Here is a 21,784-nt window from a genome sequence, read left to right as displayed (position 1 = left end):
TGACCCTGGTAAAGCCATAATCTCTATCATTTTTTCATTTATTTCCTCGTTTATTTCTGTGTAAGAGTTATTCAGTTAAGATCAGTGAGAAGGTTTATTGTAGTCTAATACTTATTTTTCAATTAGCGGTCATGTTGGTTAGCTTCCTATTGCTGTGGCAGATAAGGTTTATTTTGTCTTACGTTTTGGAGGTTGCTGTCCGTGGTGGACTGGCCCTGTTGCTCTGGGCCTGTGATGAGGCTGCACATCTCATCAAGAGGGAAGCAGGAGAGAGGAGGGGGCTAGGGTCCCATAACCTGCTTCAAGGGAAGGTCCTTTTAATCAGCTTCAAGACCTCCAACCGTTGCTGCCCTTGACAATACTGCCACAAGCCCAAAGCTGGGGACTGAGTCTTTAACACACGGCCCTCAGCAGGACTTACCCAAACCACAGAGGCAGTTCTTAAAACTTGAAGGGGCGTAAGAACTGTGGGGAGAACCTGATTGAAGGCCAGTGAGACAGCTTGGTGGTTATGAGTGCTTGCTACTCTCGCAAAGGACGAGAGGTCAGTTCCTACCACCCGCTTTGGGGAGCTCACAACTGCCTGTAACTCTACCTCCAGGGAGATCTGATGCCCTCACCTGGCCTCTGTGGACACCTGTACCCATGTGCACATACTCCCACATAGATACACACATGCGATTTAAGATAAAACACATCTTAAAACTTATCTAAAACACAGGGGCTTCGGCTCGAGCCCAAGACAGTCCGATTCAATGCAATTGGTGGGAGGCAGGTTCTGCATTCCTAACAAGCTTCCAAGTGATGTCACTGGCCACACTTGAAGTGGCACAGCTTTAGATAGCTTTATTTTGCTTTTAGGTATGGATTTACTTACTAATCCATCTGTAAGTAAAAATTTTAAAAGGATTTTTCATTCCAGTGTGTCATCTTTGACATTTTTTTTTTATATATGAATGCGAGTTTGTCTGGGCTTGCAGATAACTGAGCTATGTTCTTTGGCAGTTAGAAAGGCAGGCAGTCAAATGTCACAGAGGGGCTTAGTCTGTGCCAACCCTGTACAAGTGTAGACTAATGCAGCATTTGCTCTCTTTGGGAGTCTGAACGCAAACGGGATGGAGGAAGGGAGCACAGCCACAAGTCTAATTTGATAGCTAGCAAAGCTAACGTGGTAGAGAGTAGCTAGAAGTCACTGCCGAGTGAAAAAGTGTAACAGATGGTCCCAACCCCAAAAGAGCTTAACTTAAGGATCTTGTAGATCATGAGAGTGCAAAAGTGGTACCCACTGGGCGGGCTGTGTGCAGTGTGCTGCCCTTCTCTGGTGCTGACAAGAGCCCTCTCTGCTCGGTCACCAGAGCATTTTGAGTATTGTGTTTTGTGGTTTCATAGTCTACCAGTCAACGAAACAACCCTCTGTCGCTGTACGGGAGGAATTTAACACTTGGTTGTAAAATAGGCTTTGCAGCTGATGGTTTTACTCAAGGGTAGCGTTAGGTAAGTATTTGAGCTTGTCTAAGGCAGGCTAGGCTAAGCTGGGATGCAGGTTAGGTGTATCAGCTGCAATTTCAACTTACGGTGGGCGTCTCGCGATGCTGCCCCACAGTAAGTCAAGAAGCCCTCGTATGTGGAGTGCTGTGGACATGCTAAGTAAGCACTTGGTCAAGTCTTGAGCAATACCTCCAGCCTTGTACAGAATTTTAAGTTTGTTTTGCAGGGGAGATCTCTGAACAGATGAGTTTTGATCTGAGTCATAGTAAAAAGTACCCCACCACACACACACTGCAGCTGACTTTATAACACACTTTTTTTCATGTTTGGAGGTTTCCCTGACATTCTCAGTTCCACAGAGTTGACCATCACTGGTGCTACATCTCAGCCAGTTCTTGGTTATGTATCTATGGGTGGATGGATGGTGGATGTGTGTCCATGGATGTGTATGTGTCAGAGCATGCATGTGGGAGTTCTTTCCTGCCACCACGTGGGTTCTGGGGACCAAACTCACTTTGTCAGGCTTGGCAACAAGTGCCCTTACCTGCTGACCCAGTTCCCAACTCTTGGTTTTAATGTGTATGTCAATAGAAGCTAATTAAAAAAATATGTAACTTTTCCTACAGCAACTCCAGGTAACATAATATTGACTCTTAACTAGAGACTTTATAAAAACGATTCCCTTTTTAATATCATGCCTGTGCCTTCCCGGGACTAGCTTAGTTTTCAGTATACTTAGAACCTCTGCACTTTGGGTCTTGGTCTAGTAAGAACACACAGCTGGCACTGGACCCAGGAAATACAGAGCTGCACTGAACAGAGGGTGAGTTCTGCCCAGTCAAGGGACTTGCTGCATTCTCCATTCCTTGTACATAATAGGAATTTCTCTGGGGAGTTTTGGATGATGTGGAGCCTGCATTTAGACACCATTTATGGAAGATCTCAGCCAATTCAGAGCCCAGCTCTGCTCTCTAGGATGTTGTCAAGGCTCGAAGACAATGAAGTCCAGTTATAGTTCCCTGGTCTGTGGCATATTCTTCAAACCAAAGACCATTTGTTCCCCCACTGAGTCTGTGTGCAGACAACTGGGCATGGGCCACCATAGCGTTACAGAGAGCAGTCCTTGGTTGCTGCAGGCCAATGAGCTCATGGGGGTTTTCCCATCTTGCCCCACCCCCTGATTTTTTCCCCTTGTAGTTGATGGCACAATGTACCACTGTTTTTACTGAATCACTTTTTCTGTCCCAAGTCTCTACCTATTATTCATTGTGTGGTCTTGAATAAGCCATTAAGGGGTTTCTCAAGCTACCAGTTCACTGTATTTACCAGGGTTGTTCAAAAGGGCCATAAAACACTGGCTGTAACTGGGGCCAGAAACTCTGAAGGGGCTGCCACTGTCCTCTTCTGCCACAAGCAAGCCAAAGGACCCAGTCTGCTGTTGTCACCACTCCCTTGACTCTAGGGCCACTGTACATCTCTGCTGAGAACGGGGTCCTACATGTTTGAGTGCTTGATATCAGCTTCTGCCCATCCCACATGGGCTGCTTCTTTTGTTTTGTTTTTTGAGACAGGGTCTCTCTGTGTAGCCCTGGCTGTCCTGGAACTTGCTCTGTAGACCAGGCTGGCCTCAAACTCATAGAAATCCACCTGCCTCTGTCTCCCAGGTGCTGGGATTAAAGGTGTGTGCCACCACTGCCCCGCCTATGTGGGCTTCTTAAAGATACACTCCCTAGTGCTCAGGTCCACAACAGCCCAGCCCATTTGTCCCAAAGATGTTAGGTCCTAATTATTCTAGATATTCATATCCATTCTGAATCCAGAAGCACCGCTGTTATACTTAAGAGGTCTCTGTATTTCCTCTTTAACCTTGACAAAGGTCCTGTCTATACCCTCTTTTTATATAGCATGACTGTCTCAAGACAGATGAGGACAAGTGAAGAGATCTATGGTCCTTCATCCTTCAGAGAAAGAGAGAGCAGTTGTTAGGATTATTTTCGCCAAGGAGCTCCAACTGTACTGGGCAGTGGGCATATGTCTGGTTTGGTTTTGTTCCTCTTTTTTGAGTAGATAGAAGATCTCACAAGATTAATCTTTATAGGACATCACATTCCAACTCAATTTAATTGCATGGCATCTGTGTACAGCAGTTGCCGCCACCTGTCCATTTAGAATTCACACGGCAGTTCCCAGTCCCTGACCATGTCGGGTGCCACCAAGTGGGACTTATAGTTCTAAGATGTTCTGAGGCAGCTTTCTCCAAAACCCTATCTTGTGCTTCACAAATACAGAGCTGAGCACAGGCTATGTGGATAATGGACATTATCAGTGTGCACCTGCTTCTCCAGCTCAGGAGACGCAGGACAGGGGGAATGTGTTCCTGGCAGGAGGAATGGGGTAATTGAGAGCTGGAAAGCAACACAGATTATGGACTCTTAGGAGAGCTGAAGGAATTCTGTGAGCTGGAGGGAATAGATCAGAAAGTGGAGATAAGCGAAGATGGGGAAATGGACTAGATCCCGACTAGAAAGGGGCTTTATATTACATATTAAGAATTGGGCTTCTTCTAAAAGTTGTAAGTAGATAAGGGACCTGCCACTCATTTACTTTCAAGGGGTCACAGTGGCTGCAGCGTATGCGGTATGGAGAGGAGAATAGCATTTTGTGGTGCCAGGAGGCCACTTAGGAAGTTTGGGCTAGCAACAACAGATGGCCATAGCCTGCACCAGAGAGCATCAGTTAGTGGGAGCTCATCAATGGAAAGCCATAGTTCTTGCCCTAAAGGATCAGGAAAAAAGAGAACATGGAGTAGCTATTAAGACACAGTATTACTGCATGAGTGGTTACTCTTCCATGGAAGTGAATGCTGACACCTTTGTTCAACGGTGCTGTGATATCATTAAGGACGCTGCGTTAGCCTGAAGGACAGCCGGTACTTCCACTGAACAAGTGCTGTGTTTATGTACATCATTAGGAACACGCAGGAAGAGGGATGGTAGACTCTCGGGGAAACATGAGGACGGCGGGTTGAGAACATCTAGAAGAACCCAGGGGATTTAGGCTAAGAGATCACAGTGATGTAACTGAGGACACCCTGAACGCGATTCACTCACACTTGTAACCTCTGGTGGTGGGGTGAGCTGGCCGGATGGGATGTTATAAAGTGACTGCATTTTAGAATTGGTTCCTTTGACAGTGCCGTGTGCCTCGAGCTCTTAGACAGAACTCCCAGGTGAAAGCAAACACTTTCATTAGATTTGATTTTGACACTTCACATTTTTAGGCGTTCAATACATGTTGCTGAGTTAAATTAGATTTTGGAAACAGAAAAGGACTTTACAATTCAAATGAGATGCAGCCAGTCCTTTTAATGCGTTTATTTCGACATGGTGTTTTATGTTCTTCAGCACTCTGCAGCAGATCTCAGGTTTATTTTCACCAACTTAATATCTACACACAGTCTAGTAATACCTACAAAGCAAGTTTATTACGTGAGGGACTGTCTGGTGTGGGCACCAGTCAATTCTAACTGAAAATACTGAGTGAATTTTATTATGTAATAGGGCACACTTTTGAATTTGTGGCACACATGTTTATGGACAAACAGACCTATGAGTTGGAAAATTCTAACTCATGCCTAATCACTTTTGGCCAATGTATTACAAATAAACAATATTGGGAGATAAGCAAAACAAAAAAACCCACAATTTTTATAAACGCTCTTTGAATGCTTTTACTTGTAGAAATTATAGAAATTTCTTCCTTTTCTTGCAATGCATAGAAAACCTTTAAGCAAGAGACCTTATCTCAAAAGTGGTGAAATGATACAGGAGATACCCACTGTCCACCTCCAGCCTCCACATGCGTGTGTGTGCATGAACACATGTACCCACACAGCTGTGAACCCCCAAAATACACAAGCACACACCCTTTATGAGCTGGGAACAAAGTACTTGGTAATTACTGTTCCCTAAAAATGAGATGCCAGTTTCTTGTTTTAGAAGGAACTATCTTAAAGAAAGTCCCTTAAACTCACTCTCTTCACCAAGACCACCTCAAGAGGTCACCTGTGCTTATTGTGTGACCGGGCTAATTCTCTAAAATATTTCTCTTTGTCCTTCTGTGGGTGTGAGGGTTCCTCTGAAGTCATTACTTGTCCTTTTCTAGACCTTGCTGATTATTTATAAGACCCTAGACTTGGGAAGGAAGTTTGTGGTCCCCTAGTCTATGTCTTAGAGTTTACTTATGATAAAGCTTAAGTAGGACACTGCTTGTCAGTGAAGAGAACCTGATGCTTTGACTCCAGGCCCTTAACATCAATTTACTGATTCTCAACATTACTTTATAAAAACAAGCCATCTTTTGGACATTTTGAACACATGGTTCTTAAATCAAACTGCTCTTATGATCTGTTGCCATGATCCACAGTGAAATAGATCTGGAGCTGCCATCTAAGGCCCTTGGAGACCTGGGATGTGTGGGTTTCTTGGTTAGTGGAGCTATCTAAGCTGGCCTTAGTATTCTGTCCACTGGGTAAACACGACCAGATCATTTAGCTTAGATAGACCTGGAATAGAAAGTATTTGATAGTGTGGGCTGTGTGCTAGTTAAATTTTATATAGTTAAAATGCAAATGTACATGATTTTATACAATTTAAATTAAAAATTTCTTCTGCATTTGAATACATGGGCTGGAACACTGTAGACGTCATTGATTTAAAATATGCCTTTATAATACTTATGCTTTTGATTCTATTTAAATTACTTAGTGTTCTCAAAGCAGTGTAAGAGCTGGAAGTGGAAGGAGGGTCTCCCCCAGAGGCTGAAATAATAGAGCTCATGCCTGTCAGGCATTCGGTCCATTACCCCAGCACAGCCTTGGGTTTCCTGGTGCCTTAAAGCCTTGTTGCCAGGGAACTACATTGAATACTTCTTGTCAAACAATGACGTTTCCGTGACACCAGCACCCACTCCCTTTCCCACTTCTGCTGAGCTAAATAGTTATTTTGGCACAGAGGTCTGAAAATGATGCAGTTGTGATAGTTAAGGGTCACCAATTAGACCAATAATGAAAACAATTAAGCAAGCAAAGAATTGAAGAGTTAATTCATGCAAGAATTTAAAATCTGTATCATTAAGATTGGGTATATTCCAAAATCACTGGGTTTTTTTTTTAATATATATTATTGCCTGAGGGATAATTTGAATAGCTTTCAAGTATTTTTTTCTTAAACTTGTAGTGGGATATGTAAAGTTCGAAAACTCTAGTGAGAGAGATTATGTGATGGCTGCTTTAATGTGTGACGAGGTAGTCAGAATTATGAAAGGATTCTGTTTGGCATATGTTTCTTTTAAAAATCAGCACTTAGGAGAATTTGGAGGAAATTCTGCTGGGTTGTGGAATGGTGAGCTGTGTATCCTTCATCCCATGCTGTGAGTAGATTTGGAGGGTGAGAAAGGAAAGAGTCTTGATCAGGAGCTGTGGCTCATTCTATTAGCTGTGTGGGGGTTTGAAAGTTAAACATTGAGTAGATATGAAAGAATGCTTATGATATATTTATTAGGTGTAGTGAGCATTACTGTTACCTCTGAAGCTTCTCACTGTCCTTTGTCCACCCTTTCTTTGAAGTCAGGCCATCCTGGATGCTTTTGGGTTGCTTTTCTTTATAGCCTTGTCATGGATCAGTGGTCATCCAGCATACCTTAAGACTTTATCCTCATGGACTCTGACCTCGTCTTCTCCCATGATTTCCTTATTAATATTCTGCTCCAGTGCCTCACTTGTGTTATTGCTTGTAATTGTAAGCCACTGACTTTCAGTGCTAAATCTATTGCATCATATTAATATGCTGTAATTACTAAGACTCAACTGACTGTTGACATGGACCTGGGCTGTTTCCAGCATTTGTTACTCAGAGTACCACTGTGAGTACTTTCTGTTTGTTGCTTGTTTATAGGAATTTGACTTTTATTTTGTTTACTAATATCTTTTTTTTTTTTTTTTTGGTTTTTCGAGACAGGGTTTCTCTTTGTAGCTTTGTGCCTTTCCTGGAACTCACTTGGTAGTCCAGGCTGGCCTCGAACTCACAGAGATCCTCCTGGCTCTGCCTCCCGAGTGCTGGGATTAAAGGCGTGCGCCACCACCGCCCGGCTGTTTACTAATATCTTAAGGAATCTTCTCATCTATGTTAATGAGTGTATTTGGTATGTATGTTTCCTGTTGGTTAATGACGTTCTTAGATCTAGCTGTTAAGGTCATTTATGCTTTATAAAATAGATTGGAAGGCTGGACTTGTTACTTAGTGGTTGAGCACATGCCTAGCATGCATGAGGCCCTGGGTAGAATCCTGAGCTAACTGTACTCCCTAAAAAGAATTAGGGAATGTTCCTGCTTCTCTTTCCCCCTTTTTATAATAGGAAATAGATAATGTTGGAATAATTCATATGGTTAGTATTTGGTAGATCATGCACATTCATGCATCTCAGCTGAAGGCTCCTCTTTGTCAAGTTCATATTCATGGGTACTATGTCTTGATAGTATCCACCTTCTTCTCCCCCTTCACCTCTTCTCAGGGTCCCCCCCAACATATCTCCCTCCCAACTTCTTGTCCCTATTTATTTATTTTAATCCACTGAGTCTGATTAGTGCTGCCCATGTGGGCATGGTGTGAGGTCATCCACGGCTGCATGTGCAATCCACCAGTGGTCATCCTTGACCCAACCCCCGAAAGCAAACTCCCTCTCAGCAAGCCATTAGCTGCTCATAGCTCCTCAGCCAGGGCGGGGCTCAGCATGGCCCCTCTTGGAGCTCTTTCTGAGGGCAGATTTGAAACCAGTGACTTCTATTTGTAAATTGTTTTAGGACTATGACAAGGTTCCATTTCTTTTCACTGCCTATGAGATTCTGGGACGGCCATTATTTTTCCACCATCACACCGAAGACGGTCGGTCCTCTGTGAGTGTCCACCTTCCGTCACTGAGGCTGTCAGCTCAGTTGCTCCTTTGAGGATAATTTGATTTATTTCAAAAACATTTTCCCAGCTGGGTGTGGAGATGCATGTCTGTAATCCCAGCACTTGAGAGGCTAGAGGCAGGAAGAGCAAGAGTTCAAGGCCAGCATCCGGTACACAGCAGGTTTGAGGCCAGCCTGTCTCTCTTTGTCCTGGGTATTCTGGAGTTTTATAAGAACGTGTCTAGCTGTGAATTTTCTTAGATGCTGATAACACTTTCAAATCGCTTCAAGGACCACTTTGGGCTCGGTCTTCTGTGGTAGTGCCCCAGAGCTGCTGTGGCTGAGTGACTTCAGCACTGGAGACGTGTTTCTAGTTTTAGAGCCTGGAAGTCCTAACTCACAATGCAGGCAGGGCTGTTTCCTCTGAGGACAGTGAGAGGGGACCCTCTGCAGGCTTCTCTCCTTGGCACTCAGGCGTTCCCCGGAGACCTGACTGTGTCTTCACATGGCGTTTCCCCTGGGTCTGTGTTTATGTTCATGACTGTGTTTGTGTCTGAACATCCCCCTCCTTCACCTTTGACACCTGCATTTATTTACATATCTATTTATTTATTTGTGTGTGGAGGTCAGAAGACAGTAGTAGTTGATGCTCTCCTTCCATGTGAGTCCTGGGGATGGACCTCAGGTAACCTACTGAGCCATCTCGCTGACCCGGAACTTCCCCTTGAAAAACATCAGTCTCACCAGATGAGGGGCCCAGCCCACTCTGGAATGACATCATCTTAACTAAGTATGTCTACAAGGACTTTGTTTCCAGATAAAGTCTCTTTCTGGCCTAGGGTACTGTGCTTAGGAAAGCACTCTATTGACACCCCAGGGCCTGACTGTGTGGTAGGTGCTGTGCTATCTGCATCCTTCTCATGATGTAGACGAGGTCTCTGAACACAAAGTTTTAAACCCAGGCAGTTTGGAGCTAAAGCTTATGCTCCTATTCCTTCAAGTGAAGCTTCCAGAGAAAAGCCACACTCCCGCCTAAAGTTTTCCAAGACTGATTCAGATCTTGTGGAGAGTCGGAATGTTGCAGGACCAGAGAGTCATATCCTCTTGAGCTATCTCTAGGCTCCTTCGTGGCCATTTTGTTGTCCCACCTTTGAGTCCAGGTTAACAACCTTGTGACTGCCATGAGGAACCTTCTGGAATGTATTAACAGGCCACTAACTTCCTTCATCCCCAAACTAATAATGTTGTGGGGTGGCATTTGAAACCTCTCTTTGCTTAAGCCCACCTCACTGACGTGTGGCTCCCAGGACATTTAAAGATTCCTTGACTTATGACCTCTTTTGTTCTGTCTCTGTGAAAGCCTGATGAAACTGTTCCCATGTCGGAACATGCTAGCTGGGGCAACCTGAATCCCAGTCGCAGTTGTTCATATTTGGCTCAAGAATAAACTCTTAATCCATGTGAGGTGAGAGCCGTGGTTCTTATGGACACTCTTTATCACCAAGCACTTACTAAGCGCCTACTGTAAGCCAATATTTGACTAGCTGCTATTTATGAAAAACCGAATCCAATTCCTCTTTGGGGCCTGGTGATTTGCGGCTAGTCATTTCATACTAAGCTTGACATAGATCATTTCTTAGTATTGGTTTGAGAAGGAAGCAAATTGCTGTACATCTGCTGAAATTCGGATGGCAATTGAGATGCACAAGTCTTCTCTTGGAAACATGAAGTTGTAGCTTAACCCAAATGGGTGTTTCTGTGGTCAACTGCATGCTATAAAATCGCTCTCCAATGCTAGAATTTGCTTTGCTTGTATAAATATATAGCTGAGAATAATGTTGTGGGATATATTGCAGGTATGGAGTTGGGAACTCATAGTGCTTATGTATTTCTAGTTCTTTATGTTTTAAATCAGTGGTTCTCAACCTTCCTAATGTGGTGGTGACCCCCAACCATAAAATTTATTTTCATACTGGGCGGTAGTGGCACATGCCTTTAATCCCAGCACTCGGGAGGCAGAGCCAGGCAGATCTCTGTGAGTTCGAGGCCAGCCTGGTCTACAGAGTGAGATCTAGGACAGGCACCAAAACTACACAGAGAAACCCTGTCTCGAGAAAAAAAAAAAAAAAGAAAAAAAAAAACCAAAAAAAAAATATATATTTTCGTTGCAACTTTATAACTGTAATTTTGCTACTGTTATGAATCATAATGTAAGTATCTGAGTTTTCCAGTAGTGTTGGGCAACCCCTGTGAGAATGTCATTTGACTCCCAAAGTGGTCGAGACCCACTATTAATAGCTCCTCTTTGCTTTGTTTTCCCTTCAGAACTTTTTTTTAATGTTAACTGGACTGTTGTTTAAAACAGGATCTCACATAGCTCAGGTTGGCCTCTAACTTGTTATGATGTCCAGGCTAGCCTTAAATTTCTAATCTGCCTGCTTCAGCCTGCTGAGTGCTGGAATTACTCGTCTGAGCCACCATATTTGGCTTGTTAAATAGATAGATTCCTGGCTACTGCTGAGAGGAATCCTGCTGTGACCTGATTTTGTTTCTTAGTGATTTCTTCAGGAAACTAAAAATCATGCTTGAAGTCACCAACATTTAGCAGTTAATGAGACACTCCTACTTTATGGGGCTTAGAAAAGGGAGCAAAGTTGGAGAGAAGCCATATCTTAATAGTCACTTTGACACCTTACCAGGTCAGGCCACTCCCTGCCAACTTCCTCTCCTGCTGGAGATTCGGGCATGGTTTCTGTCAGGACCAGCTGTGAGACGAACTGAGACCTTTTTTTGTTTGTTTGTTTTTGTTTTTTTTTGTTTTTTTTGTTTTTCGAGACAAGGTTTCTCTGTGTAGCTTTGCGCCTTTCCTGGAACTCGCTTTGGAGACCAGGCTGGCCTCGAACTCACAAAGATCCGCCTGCCTCTGCCTCCCGAGTGCTGGGATTAAAGGCGTGCGCCACCACCGCCCGGCCGAACTGAGACCTTTTATTTCTCTGTTTCTCCTCAACTCCCCAAAGGAATTGGATGACCGTTCACACTGCCCGTTCACTTGGGTGGCCATCACCAGTTTCCAACTAGCATTATGCAAATATGTCCTTCAAGTTCCAGGAGAGACAAAAGTTGGAACAAAAGAACTTTTTATAAAGGGTGTACTGTGTCGAGACCATTGTCTTAAACTCTGGGGCCAAAGCAGAAACACCAAGGCATTGCCGGTAGACAAGGCTGTGTTTGTGAAGCTAGCCCATTCTATCAGCAGTGGAGAATTGGGGGAATTATTTGCTCCTGGTGCTGAAGAAGTGGAATAAAAGAAACATGAAGTAGGAATGTCACTTAAGCCCATTCCATCCCACTTCATGTTAACACTTGGCCAACCCCAAGTGGTTCAGTTCCAAAGAGCGTGTTGAGTCAGGCCAGATGTCCTCCTGGGACTTTTCTGATCACTGCCTTGTCCTTCTTGGATCCCTGCAAGGAGGATAATTGTTGATGGGACCCTTTTGATTTTATTTTCCAAGGCCCTTCCCCATGCTGGGGATTGAGCCCAGGGCCTCAGGCATAATAAACATATGCTCTATGACTGAACTAAGCTCCCAGGTCGCATTTCCAAGCATTAAGATAGTGGATTCAACATTTAAAATTTTGAGAAGTCAGCAGCCTTTCCATGAAGCTGTAGACTCCCTTTGGCCCCAACAGTGAGTCATCCTCACTGAGAGCAAGGTCGTTTGCATCTGGCCAGTACTTCTTGCCTGAAGAACCTTAATGAAGTATGAGCTATGCGCTCTGAAACTGTGTGCTCTAATTGTAACCTGCAATATTTTGCAGCAAGACGATTTATTGAGGGCATGCAGTGTAGCAGAAGGGCAACTTTTGCTATGCGCACTCTCTGAGTGTGTGTGCTTTGTTGGGGTTACAAATTACCCTTCTGGTTGGCCTTGCCTAATGTCATGGCATTAGTCTAGGTACTGTGTCTCATAGTTGTGCAGATGTCCGGCATTCAATTCCCAGCACCCATGTCAGGCAACTCACAACTGCTTTCTTCTCCACCTCCATGGAAACCTTTCTCTGGCTCAATCCCCTGCATGGGGCAGGGTTGGAAAAGAAAAACAGACCAGCCACAGACAGGGCAACAATATTTGGTGTTTGCGTTTAAAATGAATCACCTTACTACCAACGCGGGTGCTGATAGATGCACGAGAACAGAGATGAATTGAAGGCTGGTTGTCTGGAGGAAGTGTCAAACTCCTGTTCTTCCTTCTGTAGATATTTCATGAGCTAAAAGTTTCCTAAGGTAGCCTGCCAAGGGTGGTTCTGACTATCACTGGCTTTCTGATAGCTTGATTGACTTTTATAGTTGGGTTTGGTCGTAATGAAGTATAGGGGAATCCCCAGCGATGGTGAAGTACTTACCAGCAGCCATGTCTAGTTTCTCTTCCCATTTCCAGTTTCACATTTGATGATTTAAAATCAAATTGTACCGTTCCCTTTGCCAGCCTCTAGACTAATGAAGATGTCTCTGGAAATAAAAATTTCATAGCTGAAAAGAAGGGAGCATATTTGAAATGGAAATACCATATAATAGGGAACTAACAATTGTGTTAAATGGGTTGGTCCACATTATAATCTCGAAAGTGTATTTCTTATCTTCTCACTTGCTGTGTTCACTACTCTTTGCTTTCTTCTCCTTTGGGAACCCAATCTTAGTCCAGACTCACTTTGGGGTTCTTTAATTTTCCAAAGGCCTTAGGATCTATGTGATCTCCTCAGAAGTCTTTATTTTTTTTTTAAAAAATTATATATGTGTAAGTGTGAATGTGTGTGCATGCATGTATGTGTATGTGCCGTATGTGGGTTGTGTGTGGGTTCCTGCAGAGGCCAGAAGAAGGCTATCCTGGAGCTGGAGATGCAGGGAACTGTGAACAGCCTGACATGGGCGCTGGGAACCAAATGTAGGTCTTCTGGAAGAGCAGCAAGAGCTCTTAACCTGGTGTAATCCCACCGGCTGTGGGAGAGTCCTGCTTTACGTCGTAACCAGCACACGCTCTCTGGAAGACAGAGTTCTCTCTTGACTGTCTACACAGTGATTTGTCCACGCTACCACCGACTTTCCCAAAAATGCATCGCCTGTAACCTTCTTTCATGCTTCTCATCACCCATTAGCCTTCCGATTTAGACTCCTTTTTTACATCAAACAATATTTTTTGCATTCTTGTTTGGTTAACTCCTGAGAATCCACTTAAATTGATTTCCAAGACTGAGTAGGCATAGTGGAACATGTTGCATTGTGCCATCTTTTAAGTTACTGATTTTCTTGGACATGGAATGTTCCTTCCATACCTTAAAAAAAGTATTGTTGTTTGTACATTGGATGCCATTCTCCATGTAATTCTTGACAGTCACTCGGTGATTGTAACTTACTGTTGGTTCAGAATGAATGACCTCAGCAACAACAAAAGCAACCAGACAGTGTTTCTCCACATGTGCAAACTTTTATCCTCGCACTAAAGTGGCCTCAGACTGTCATTAGGACAGGGAAGATAACAGCTCCCACTAATTCTTCTGTATTCAGAGGTATAATCTCACCGGTTCATAGACCACCACAACACATATACCAAATGTCCACTTGTTTCTCTGTACTTCCTGCAGGAACAAAACAGAAATGAAATGGTTTGTTCCTCATGGTTTGCCATATGGGTGATGACCTAATTAGCGGCAGCAGACTCGTTAACACTGTTACTCTTTCCTGCGCACTTATTATGGGACAATGGCTGTTGACAGCTAATATTTTCAGGAGAGAGCTTTGCTGTCTTGCAGGAGCTGAAGTGGAGGCAGCTAAGAGAATTTGAGATGGCGTGGTCACCAAGTGCTGGGTTCGTAGTTCAAGCCGAAGTGCTTGGCTCTGAAACAGGGGCTCCTTTCTGCTGTTTGTTAAAGAGCTCAGGTCCGGGAGGATTGTATTTGATTTTCCTCTACACATTTCAAGAAGGATTTCAGAAAGTAAGGATACGAACAACCAGTTACTAAATGTTCACTGAACGTACTGGGTGCTTAATACACTCATTCGATCTCCCTGACAGTGCTCTGCAGAGGTAACGTCAGCCTGCATTTTACAGACAAAATGAGTCTCATGGAAATTGAGACCAATAGGACCATAAGCTATTAGGGGTAAGCTGACTGACACCCAGATCCATGTTTGTGTTATTTTCTAGAATGTGTTCAGACAAGGTTGAATTCTGTGGGGTCTGGAAACCAGGTTATGGGATGAGAAGACTGAGAATATTTGGTTTAGCGATGATTTATGCAGGGAGGAGTCTTCAAATATCGTGTCAGTTAGAAGGATCCAAAGGGTAAAAAGTGTCCCTTATAATTGTAGGCAAGCTAGATTCTGAAGCTACTGGTGCACTTCATTGCTTCCTGGAATTTTATTTAATAAAAGTAGAAGTTGGGTCTACCATTTAAAGTGGAGAAAACCAAATATGAACTTAGTTAAAGCCTTTGGGTGGCTTCTGTCACACACATCAACTAGTGCTTCCTGAACACTAGAAGTAAAGCCTTGGGCTGGCCCTCATTGTGCCAGGTGAAAACTAGAACAGTCCTTTTACATTCACTTCAGAGCATAGTGTCAGTTGTTCTGGAGGAAGATAAGGTCAAGCAATGGTGTGTGGGGGGGGACTGGTCTCCATGTTCAAAGCTTCCATAAAGCAGACAGCGTTGGACACCTCAGCTAATACCACCTGCACGAACCGTGTGGAGAAGAGGAGGGATCGCACCACCAAACAGGAAGTTCCTGTCACTCCTCAGAGGAAGCAGGTGCTCTTACACTGATAGAACCTGGTGAGGGATGGAGCACTCGCTGGCAAGAGTACTAGAGGAGGAGGGAGGTCATTGACAATCAAGAATGCTGGCTCAGTTATCAGCAGCCACCTAAGGCTTCTCCTCCAGCTATAAACCCACAGTTGTCTTGGATCTCACTGGAAATCTCCCTTTTGAACTCTTGTGTAACCCTAGTGGCTCCTGGTTTCATACTGTAGTCCCATCCAAGGCATCTCTGAAGCTACCCTATAATCTTACTTTCACAAAGAGAGAGCAAAGGTTTCTTAGCAACGCTTAGAGATGTAACTTGAGCCACCAAAATGGTAACTATGGCTAAGGTTCAGCCACTTGCTCGTAACGCCACTGTGAGAGGCCACAGCTATGCTCATTCTTTGACTGGGTCTGTCTGTCTTTCTTTCTTTTTTTTTTTTTTTTTGTTTTTTGTTTTTTGTTTTTTTTTCAAGACAGGGTTTCTCTGTGTAGCTTTGCGCCTTTCCTGGAACTCGCTTTGGAGACCAGGCTGGCCTCGAACTCACAGAGATCCACCTGCCTCTGCCTCCCGAGTGCTGGGATTAAAGGCGTGCGCCACCACCGCCCGGCCTGTCTTTCTATTTTTAATAAACTCTAACTCTTGCTTCCTACCGGCATGTCCTGAAATTCTTTTGCGTGTCAAAGCCAAGGAAGGATGCAGTTTCACTGGAACTGAGGCCCTAAAAGACTAAGGGAACTCTTTAGGCTGCTGAGGGCTGGCCAGTGATAGCTTAGAGTCACATTTCCATCCCTGGCCACTGACAGAAGGACACTTGACTTCTAATGGTCCTTAAGGATGGATGGTAGTGGGGCTGAAGAGATGATTCAGTTGCTAAGAGCTCTCTCTCCTCTAGAGTTCCATTCCCAGCATCCACATGGTGGCTTACAACTGTCTGCAGCTCCAGTTCCAGTTCTGGCCTCTGCTGGCACCAAGCATGCGCACAGTACTCAGGCATACATGCAGGCAAAACCCAGATACACATTGAATAATTTTTCAGTGAAAGAAAGAAGAATGCACAGTAGTCGTGGGAGAGGTACTAGTGCCTTTCTGGCGACTACTGCAGCACACAGAACAGGTTCAGGATGAGGACTGACCTGCCTACCTTCCGTTCTCCCCCCCTCCCGCCTTCTCTTCTCTCTTCCTCCATTGCCCCCAGTCTTCTGCCAACAGATACTGACTGGGCATCTTTTTATCCCAAGCAATTGCGAGGTGTTGGGAATCCAGTTTGAATGTTACAAGCTACTAATAACAAAGAGAAACTAATTACAAGCTGAGGTGTGTGTAAACCATGTACCAAGAAGTTACGAGAGGGGTTTGATTTAGACTGCTCTAGAGAAGGAATCTGTGAAGGAATTACACGGAATATTCGCCTGAAAACCATGTGGTCTAGGGCAACATATGTCGACATATGTGATCTGTAGGCCCAACCTGGATGCCAGCTATTTTGTGTGGAACTCAGCCACACTGTCTGCCCGGGTGTTCTTGCCTGCTTTTGTGAATGAAGGGCAGAGACAAATAGTCATGGCAGAAACTTCGTGACTGGCAGAGCCTGAAACGTAATGTTTTGCCTTTCACAGAAAAAGCTTGCTTACCTTAGGTCCAGAAAACATTTGAGAGGAAGAGCTATAAGCCAGCTGTGGTGGCTTATGACTAGAGCTCTAGCACTTGGGAGTCTGAGGCAGGAGGATTGTCATAAGTTCCAGGCCAGCCTGGGCCCCAGAGTGAGACCTTACCACAAAACAAAAGAAAGAAAAGAAGACATACAGTATTTAGTTTGACCCAGGCATTTGTGGGCACAGTGAGTCAGTCATACACCTGGGGGGACTGAGCCATTGATGTGGAAAACAAAAACCCACTTGGAAGTGGTAGTGAGTGTCTCCTCATGAAGTGGACTTGAAGCAGGCAGAGGCATCTTCTGAAGCGAGATTGCGTATTTCAAAGGGATGTTCTCTGTGGGAAGAGGAGTGTCGGGCACAGTGGATGTAAGCTAAGTGTGTGTGTGTGGGGTCAGGCCATCTTGAATTCAAATCTTGACTCTAACACTACTACCTGTGTTATTCTCCTTGCTCTTCGATGTCCTTGTGGGTAAGACAGGGGCACTCAATGCCCACTCAAATGGAACCTTCACAAATGATATAAGATTAATGTAAGGAAATCATTACAACTGACTGGCCCATAGGTCGTAGGCATTACTACTAAGTACAAAAATAATTTTATAAAATAACACCTCATATCACCTTACAAAAAGGACCATTGTTTCTGCTTCATTTTCAATCCTAGCCCAACATTTTTTTTTAACGATGTTTCATCTCAAATAAAAGTGGTAGCTTGTAAATTGGTCTAGTTTCACTCTGTTGCTGTGATAAAACACTGACCAAAAGCAACTCAGGGAGGAAAGGGTTTATTTGGGTTATATTTCCAGGTCACAGCCCATCATTGAGGGAACTTGGGGCAGGAGCTTGAAGCAGAAACCATGGAGAAACACGACTTGCTGGCTCTCTCATAATCTCATGCTTAGGTAGCTTATATAGCCCAGGACCACCTGCCTAGGATTGGTACCACCCACAGCAGCCTGGGCCCTCCTGCATCGAGTAATAAGTCATAACAATTGTCGGTACAAATGCCCATAGGCCAATCTGATCTAGGCAGTTTCTGAAGTGAGGATTTCTTCTCAGATGGTGCCCTGCTAGGACAAGTTGATAATTAAAGCTAACTATGATATAAATTACGACTCCTCAGTCTTTTGAAGGTGATTTCATAATATTTTGAAAATTTTAGTATGTTTACAAAATTTTATTTCTCTGTAAATTCTTCCATTCCCACTCCCTGCTCTCTGCAAGGATGCACACTTCCCACTGAAATCTTATGTTTATTCCCCTCTTCCTCCAGCCTTGGCATTCTTGGATGACCCCCAATGCATGTCTTCTGCCTGGTCACCGTCTCAGGCTGCAGCCCTGAACTAATCCTGCAGCTTAAGTCCAACCCCACTGTGCGCAGTAGTTCTCGGATCCTCTCCACCTGGTTCAGGGGACTCTGTTCTTCGGGTCTTCTCTAGTTTTCTGTCACTTTGTTTCCTACAGTCATTGATCTGAGCACTACACCGTCCTCTTCCTTCAGTCCACTCTTTCCTAAAGTTCTGGCTTTGATTTCTGCCTTGGAGAAGTGTGTGGCTGCTGATCGATCATGATTCTAAAAGCTATTGGTTCCATCTGAGGGTTTAGGGTGGCCCACGGTGGAGACAGACTGCTTCGCACCCCATCGCTAACTGGCCCCTTTACTTACCCAGACCTCAATTTCCATAGCAAAGGTGTTCCCACGATCCTGTCCATGAATCAGGCACCCAGGCTTCCCAGTTGCCTGTGGGGTATACCAACTGTGCCCAGCACATGACTCATGCACTGTGACAGCATCGTGAAAAGAAGCACGGCCAGGCTGAGAAAACAAAAGCCAGAGTGGGTGAAACAGAGAACAGGTAGTGGAATGTGCTCGGTTTCTGTTTTGGATCCCGTTGCCTAGTTTCCACCAGCTACAGTCCTGTTAGGGAAACAGAAATCAAGCTGGTATTCTCTCACCCTAGTGACTGTGGAAGGGGAGGCATCGAATAAGGGCACCAGAGCTGGAACTCATCTTACAGATGGTGTTTCATACCCATCATTTGAGAGACAGCGAAGGGAGGTGGGAGACTGAGTGGCTTACCCAGGGGCGCAGAGGAAGAGGGGCATTGGTAACAGCAGAAGGCTGGGGCGTGCATGTAAGAAGTACAAAGCCAAGTGATTTCTTTTCTTTGTTTTGTTTTAAAGTCCCATATAATATACACACATCCACACAGTTTATGTGAACACATAACTCAGATCATATCATAAAAGCTAGGCTATTTTCCTCATTCTCTCCTTCCATCCCTCCACAAGCAATATTAAACTCTGTGTCTTCTGCATGTTTTCCCGTGTGCATGCACACATGATAAGGCTTGTTGTTTGGGCGCTGTTTTAAAAGTAAGATCATCTGCCGGGCGGTGGTGGCACACGCCTTTAATCCCAGCACTCGGGAGGCAGAGTCAGGCGGATCTCAGTAAGTTCGAGGCCAGCCTGGTCTCCAAAGTGAGTTCCAGGAAAGGCGCAAAACTACACAGAGAAACCCTGTCTCGAAAAACCAAAAAAAAAAAAAAAAAAAAAAAAAAAAGTAAGATCATCTGATCCTTACTCTTCTGCCCTTGTTGTTCTTACCCAGCGCAGCCTTGGCAACTTCTTCTGGTTAACCGACATGGTTCTAACTCATTGCACAGCAGATTATAATATTCCATGGCTTGTATTCCACACTGGTCAGCCATGCTCTGCGCGGGTCAGCCACGCTCTGCGCTGGTCAGCCATGCTCTTATCAATAGCCTTTTCTTTTTTTCCTCACAGTGACTAAAACCTATGATTATATTAACACCCTTGTAATATGTCCTCATGTTCCTGTTTCTATAAAGATGTGCCCAGGAAGTATGGTTGGTGAGTAAATGAATTTTTAACTTAATAGAAGCTACCGGGTCAATTTTCAGCTGGACTCCAAAGCTTCACATTTCTACAGTACACAAGAGCACTCTTTAGCAGCATCCTGGCATTAGACTTTCTGTTCCTTTCGAGCCCTGGTAAGCTGCCCGGTTAAAAATGACTCTTCTTTATTGTGGTGGCCCTTCCCTGACTGCCACGGGATCTCAGCATCTTACCTAGTACTTGTCAACATTTAGACTTCCTTTTTGTGTGAATTTTCCATTTTCATTTTCACTCATTCTTTCTCCTATTGTTTTATTATTGTTTTACAGAGTTCTATGAAAATGTATATATTAACCATTATATTTATATGTATATTTGTATATCTCCACTAATGACATCTTTCAAGTTCATTATTTATCTGTTACCATTAACTCATTATGCTACTATTAGCTTTTAATTAGAATATATTTTGCCATGAGAAGATGTCTAATTTTTATATAGTCAAATATGTCTATCTTTCATGTTTTTTGGATTTCCTGCCTTTGCTGAGATTTTCCTTAACCTTAAATTATATAGGTAATGTTCTTGCTTATTTAAAAAAATTATATATATATATATATATATATATATATATATATATATATAAAAAGTGATTTTATGTGTCTGAGTGCTTTGCCTACATGTATGATTTATGTGTCTGAGTGCTTTGCCTACACGTATGTCTATGTACCACATGTGTACCTGGTGCTTGTAGGGAACAGGAGAGGACATCAGATCCCCTGGAACTAGAGTTACAGGTGATTGTAAGTTGTATATGGGTGCTGGGAATGGAACCCGGGTCCTCTGGAAGAGCAGCCAGTGCTCTATACCACTAAGCCGTCTCTCCAGCTCCCTATAGTGCTAGATTTTCACACTGAAGTCTCTCATCTGTGCAGAAATCATGTTCACACGTGATGTATGCCTGTGGTCTACTGTTTTTCCTTAAGTGGATAAACAGTTGTATCAGCACCGTTTATGAAATAATATAGCTTTCCCATTGAATATTAAAATGATAAGCCTATATCTTAAGGTTAACTGGGTATTCTTTTTTACCATGTGGATGCAATTTTGATTTATGGTAGATAATAGGTATTTGTTGTGCAATATTACACCTGATATGAAAAATTTCCCCTTACAATTGATTCTTTCTTGACAATATTAAGCATAGATTCTTATTTGTTAACTTATTGTAGCTAATTAGCTCCTAATGCCTGCTGAGATTCTAATTGCAAGCTCATTAAGCTATAAATTATTTTTGAAAACAATCCAAATGATCACGTGACATAGTCTACGGGTGATGCTAGAAATTTGCATTAAAGACCAGACTCATGCTCGTGGGCTAGACCTGTCATAATGGACATTCTCCCTGCCCTGGTAGAGCCTGAGGCTGCAGTTTGGATGTGAGTAAAAGAGGAAGAAAATATGAGTGGCTGTAGAGAGACTACCAATGCCAGGCTCTCTTGGGTCCTTTACTCCTGGTGTGTCACCTTACACCCCCACAGCGATCACAGTTAGGTAGTTTCCAAGCTTGGGAACCCACCCCATGGAACTCTGCTGGAGGTCTCTGCATCTGAACCGGACATAAATTAAATCTCTACTCCAGGTGGGTTGAGAGCTTCACAGCTTGGGTGTTTGAGGCAGGAAATGCTGTTTGGCAAGCAGGAGGATGTGCCTCTGTGTGCTGTGGCATAGCCCTCCCTTTGCCTTGAGTGCCTCCCACCTGCCACAGCTCAACCTACGCCACGTGGCTTATCTTGCTGTCCCACAACTACATGCCCTGTAGAGTAAGTAGCTGGGCATTCCTTTACCAAACACACATTAAGCTGTTGCTTTGTGTTTGCTCAGGGTGCTGGGGATCCAGTGGTGAACATCTGTGGGCTGATTTCCCATACTCTCACTGCTATTCCTGGGTTGCTTTTGTGACTGTAGTAATATTTGTTTTTAATTTAGAATTAACTGTTGTCTTGCCTAGTATACTCACTGGTCAACTAGAAA

General features: G+C 43.8%; 1 protein-coding gene across 1 annotated transcript in view; it reads left to right on the top strand.

Annotated features, from left to right (window-relative positions):
* Positions 1-21,784, top strand: part of Niban1 (niban apoptosis regulator 1) — a 149,929-nt gene that overhangs the window by 82,429 nt on the left and 45,716 nt on the right. The window lies entirely within an intron of this gene.

This window comes from Peromyscus eremicus, chromosome 15 (assembly GCF_949786415.1).
Source record: "Peromyscus eremicus chromosome 15, PerEre_H2_v1, whole genome shotgun sequence".
Lineage (NCBI taxonomy): Eukaryota > Metazoa > Chordata > Mammalia > Rodentia > Cricetidae > Peromyscus > Peromyscus eremicus.
This window is presented reverse-complemented; position numbering and strand designations above follow the sequence as displayed.